At 41.9% G+C, this 6,000-nt stretch overlaps 1 protein-coding gene across 2 annotated transcripts in view; it reads left to right on the top strand.

The window, feature by feature from the left end:
• Positions 1–6,000, top strand: part of LRRC4B (leucine rich repeat containing 4B) — a 152,976-nt gene that overhangs the window by 20,334 nt on the left and 126,642 nt on the right. The window lies entirely within an intron of this gene.

The raw sequence follows: 6,000 nt of genomic DNA, 5'->3' as shown, positions 1-6,000 counted from the left end.
GGCGACGTGGAGAAGAGGCGACGTGGAGAAGAGGTGACGTGGAGAAGAGGCGGAGTGGAGAAGAGGCGGAGTGGAGAAGAGGCGGAGTGGAGAAGAGGCGGAGTGGAGAAGAGGCGGAGTGGAGAAGAGGCGATGTGGAGAAGAGGCGACGTGGAGAAGAGGCGACGTGGAGAAGAGGCGACGTGGAGAAGAGGCGGAGTGGAGAAGAGGCGGAGTGGAGAAGAGGCGGAGTGGAGAAGAGGCGGAGTGGAGAAGAGGCGGAGTGGAGAAGAGGCGGAGTGGAGAAGAGGCGGAGTGGAGAAGAGGCGGAGTGGAGAAGAGGCGGAGTGGAGAAGAGGCGATGTGGAGAAGAGGCGATACCCAGGTGTTATGGACGTGTGTGGCTCTGGGATGAAATCCTCTCTGAAATCGCTGATTGCCTCGGAATAGATATTTATTTCTCACCACCTTTGGTGACTTTAGGAGAAGACTCGGAAGTAAATATTTCAAAAGCGAAGAAAAATGTCTGAAGAAGATTGTTTGCTGCAAGATTGCAAATAGTTAGAACGTGGATGTCAAGTTGTCCTCTAGAAGTTAAACTATGGAAACAAAACGCTGAAGCTTTAATGAAGTTCTATTCTACTAGCATGGGGGTTCAGAATACCAGTGCGCTGTGTGGGAACTGGGAATGAAGGAGTAAAACTCAGACCGGTCATAGAGGGAGAGGGTGGGGGGTGTCCTGCAATACGACCGTTTTCAAGCATGAATATGGAGAGCACAAGGGGCTTTTACTATTAAACCGAGAGCATTATCTCCGGTGCCGCGCAGCATGTGAGGCCTCCATAGGTTCTCCAGATCTCTGCATAGTTTCCTTCCTCTATGTTTAGCTATGATCTCGAGGACTCGCTCCATATGACATGATGACATCGCCCTGTCCGGGCATCACCACAGTGGCAGCCATTTGTGGCAGGGTTTATTATCATGACTGGGCGGCTTTTCACCCTCCGTCCTGCGAGCACTGAAAGGAGCGAGAAGGAAGCGGTTGTGAGAATTTGTTTCCATGACAACCGAGAGCGTAGAAAATTCTCCTGAAAATGAATAGCAAAAGGCACAGGGAGCCAGAGCCAGGGAGAAGGGGTGAGAATAGATGGGGGCAGGAATAAAGGGGCGATACGGGCAGACTAATGACACCAGAGGGAATGAGGAGCAGTAGGGAAGAGGACTGAAGGGAGAGGATGAGAACGGGAGAGGGAAAGAGGATTAAGAAGGGAAGAAACAGGAGAGATCCGAGGGAAGGAAAGGGTAGAGGGAATTCAAGGGAAGGGGCGATAATGGTGAAGGAACGAGGGGAGAATGAGAAGAGAACAAGAATGAAGGGAGAAAATGGGAAAGGTAAAGGAATGGAGGGAGAAGGGAAGTATAAGGGAGGGATTTTATATGAAGGGAGGGGACGCAGGTTTAGGGTGAAAGAATGGAGAATGAGGAGATGAAGCAGGTGAGTGGTGGAGAGGTGAGAACTTGGATAGAAGTTTGTAGGGGAGATGGTGAGTTATTCGATAACTTATGATGATATATAATGGTAAGATGGGGGTAAGGGGTTTGGGTCACCAGATATGGGCTTGCGGCACGTATTCATGATGTGCCATTCGCTTTCCACCATTAGAACCAGGTTGAAGAAGAAAACCGCTGAGCTCCATTGTCTGAGGAGGGTTTTCTAGGAATTTTTAAACTGTACACAGAATATTTGCATCAATAGAAAAATAATAATGTGATTGTCTTCTAGATTAAAATGTCTGGTCCTGGAAGCAGCCGATGCAAACACAACTTGTTACTCCAACGTCTCTTCTTTCTGACGTGTTTCACTGCCTATACAGTGGAAGGTCATGAGAAGTTTGTCCGTATGTCCTAGAGGGATAAAACAGGGGTATCTAGTGGAGAAGGATCTGGGTGGACTTGTAGATCATAGACTGCACAATGTCAGTCAGCTGCTTCTAAGGCCAGCAGGATACTGTTGTGTGTTAGAAGGGACATCATCTTCCACTTCTCAAAGCATAAGTGCCTCCTCGTCTAGAATATTCCGCCTCATTCTGGACACCAAATTCACCAAAAGACACCCTGAAGTTGGCAAAAGGGGTCAAGAAAGGCAACAAACCTCAGCTTTGAGGAAAGATTAATACATTTAAAATGCATTTACTATTGAGAATTGTTTGAGAGTCATTTAACAGGGATATGATCATCTTTTGAATGGTTAACCCCTTCAGGACTAAGCCTGCTTTGACCTTGTGGACACAGCCTCATTTTTCAAATCTGACATTTTACTTTATGTGGTAATACATTTGGAATGCTTTTACCTATCCAAGCAATTCTGAGATTTTCTCGTGACATATTGTACTTTATGTTAGTAGAAAAATTTGTTTAATTAAATTCAGTATTTATTTGTGAAAAACACAAAAATGTTCTTAATTTAAATGTGTCTGTTTGTAAAACAGACAGTAACACCACACAAGAGAGTTACTATTTCCCATTTCCCACATGTCTACTCTATATTTGCATTGTTTTTTGAACATCCTTCTATTTTTCGAGGCTGTTACAAGGCTTAGAACTTTACTAGCAATTTCTCACATTTTCAGAAAAATTACAAAACGTATTTTTTTTTTATGGACCAGTTCAGTTCTGAAGTGGCTTTGAGGGCCTAATATATTAGATAGATCCCATAAATCACCCCATTTTAAAAGTATTCAAAGCCGCATTCAGAAAGTTTCACAGGAAATAAAGCAAAGTAGATGTGAAATTTACAACTTTAATATTTTTGGCTGAAATTAATTTGTAATAAATTTTTTTTCTGTAACACAGAAGATTTTACCAGAGAAACGCAACTCAATATTTATTGCTCAGAGTCTGCAGTTTTTAGAAATATCCCACGTGTGGCCCTAGTGCGGTAATGGACTGAAGCAACGGCCTCAGAAGTAAAGGAGCAGACAGAGGATTTTGGAGCCTCCTTTTTATTAGATTATATTTTAGGCGCCATGTCCGGTTAGAAGAGGTCTAGTGGTGCCAAAACAGTGGAAATCCCCCAAAAGTGACCTCATTTTGGCAACTACACCCCTCAAGGAATTTATCTAGGGGCATTTTGACTCCACAATTTTTTTCTAAATTTAATTAAATTCGTCTGTGGAAATGTTATATCTTTTTTTTCTGAAAAATGTAGGCCTTTTAATTTTTGCATGGAATAAAGGAGAAAAAGCACCCCAACATTTGTAAAACAATTTTTCCCGATTTATGCCAATACCCCATATGTGGTAATAAACCACTCTTTGGACCCACGGCAGGGCTCAGAAGGGAAGGAGCGCCATTTGGCTTTTGGAGCTCCAATTTAGCTGGAATGGTTTTCGGGTGCCATGTCGCATTTGCAAAGCCCCTGAGGGGCTATTACAATGGAAACAACCCAAAAGTGACCCCATTTGGGAAAATGCAGCCCTCAATGAATTTTTTCAAGGGGTATAGGGAGCATTTAGACCCCACAGTTTTTTTGAGGAAGAATTTTTTCGTATTCGGCTGTGAAAATTAATCACTTTTTGCACTAAAATGTTGAATTTTTTTAATTTTCACAAGTGATAAAGAAGAAAAAGCACCCCAACATTAGTTATGTGAGCTCTTCTGAGTTCAGCAATACCTCACGTGGTATAAATTGCTGTTTTGACCTACGGCAGGACTCAGATAGGCAGGAGCGCTATTTGACATGCAGTTTTTGCTTGATTGTTTGTTGGGCGCCGTGTCGCATTTGCAAAACCCTGAGGTACCAGAGTATAGTGGAAGCCCCCAAGAAGCGACCCCATATTGAAAACTACACCCCTCAAGGCATATATTGTTTGCCTGGACATACGGCAGGGCTCAGAAGTGAAGTGCACCATGCGCTTTTAAGGACTATTTTTGTATTTTTACAGCATTGGCCGACAATTGCAGGGCTCTGATGTCCAATAGTAAAACAAATCCTCAAGTAGTGACCCCTATTTTGGAAACTACACCTCTTAAGGCATTTGAATGAATTAACCCTTTCAGGGCTGATCCATATTTTGCTTTTTCACTTTGCACCCCCCCCCCCCCTTCCTTCAAAGAGTCATAACTTTTTTTTAATTTATCCGTCAATAGAGCGGTGTGAGGGCTTATTTTTTGCGGGAGGAGTTGTAGCTTCTATAGACACTATTTTATAATACCATATAATGTACTGAGAAACTGAAAAAAATAATATTTTCGGGCTGAAATTGGAAAGAACTGTGATTCAGCCATCGTCTTTTGGGTTTTGTTTTTACGTCTTTCATCGTGCGGTAAAAATGACAATTTAAGATTATTTTGCGGCTCAATATGAGTACGGTGATACCACATTTATATAGGTTTATCTAATATTTTACTACTTTTTAGAAAGAAACTATTTGATTAAAAAAAATAATTTTGCCTCACCACATTCCGAGAGCCAGAACTTATTATTTTCTTGTCGATTGAGCGGTGTAAGGGCTTATTTTTTGCGGGACGAGCTGTAAGTTTTATTGGTACCTATTTTTTGGTACTTACAACTTTTTGATCACTTATAATAAAAAAAAATTTGAGAGCTATGGTGACCAAAAAACAACGATTTTGCCATTTATAAATTCTTAATTTTTTACGGCGTTCACCATGCGATTTAAATTATATATTGTAATAGTTAGGCTGGATTCACACGAGCGCGTTACCCCCGTAATGGACGGAACGTATTTCGGCCGCAAGTCCCGGACTGAACACACTGCAGGGAGCCGGGCTCCTAGTATCATAGTTATGTACGACGCTAGGAGTCCCGGCCTTGCTGCAGGACAACTGTCCCGTACTGAAAACATGATTACAGCGAGGCAGGGACTCCTAGCGTCGTACATAACTATGATACTAGGAGCCCGGATCCCTGCAGTGTGTTCAGTCCGGGACTTGCGGCCGAAATACGTTCCGTCCATTATGCGGGTAACGCGCTCGTGTGAATCCAGCCTAACGGACGAAGGGATGCCAATTTTGTTTATTTTTTACATAAGAGGAAAAATCACTTCTATTAACATGTATTTAACACATTTTATTAGTTTAGCTAGGGGACGTGAACCAGCGATTGTTAGGTCACTGGTACAATACACTGCAATACTAAGGTATTGCAGTGTATTGTCATTTTTACAGGTTTCTGTAACAGCCGATCACTGTTCCTGTCCGTTAGTCATAATACATTACGTATTCCATAGTCCGTTAGTTGTAATTTACAACTGACACCTGCAGAATATGGAGCAGCTCAGCAGATGAGCCCGCTCCATACATAACCCCCCGCACCACGACGTGCTATTACTTCAAAGGGTTAATGAGGAGTACATCAATATATGTGTAATATGTGAGGAGTACATCAGGATATATGTAGTATGTGAGGAGTATATCAGCGTATATGTAATATGTGAGGAGTACATCAGGGTATATGTAATATGTGAGGAGTACATCAGGATATATGTAATATGTGAGGAGTACATCAGGATATATGTAATATGTGAGGAGTACATCAGGATATATGTAATATGTGAGGAGTACATCAGGATATATGTAATATGTGAGGAGTACATCAGGATATATGTAGTATGTGAGGAGTATATCAGGGTATATGTAATATGTGAGGAGTACATCAGGGTATATGTAATATGTGAGGAGTACATCAGGGTATATGTAATATGTGAGAAGTACATCAGGGTATATGTAATATGTGAGGAGTACATCAGGGTATATGTAATATGTGAGGAGTACATCAGGGTATATGTAATATGTGAGGAGTACATCAGGATATATGTAATATGTGAGGAGTACATCAGGGTATATGTAATATGTGAGGAGTACATCAGGGTATATGTAATATGTGAGGAGTACATCAGGGTATATGTAATATGTGAGGAGTACATCAGGATATATGTAATATGTGAGGAGTACATCAGGGTATAGGTAATATGTGAGGGTACATCAGGGTATATGTAA

This window comes from Rhinoderma darwinii, unplaced genomic scaffold (assembly GCF_050947455.1).
Source record: "Rhinoderma darwinii isolate aRhiDar2 unplaced genomic scaffold, aRhiDar2.hap1 Scaffold_1586, whole genome shotgun sequence".
Lineage (NCBI taxonomy): Eukaryota > Metazoa > Chordata > Amphibia > Anura > Rhinodermatidae > Rhinoderma > Rhinoderma darwinii.
This window is presented reverse-complemented; position numbering and strand designations above follow the sequence as displayed.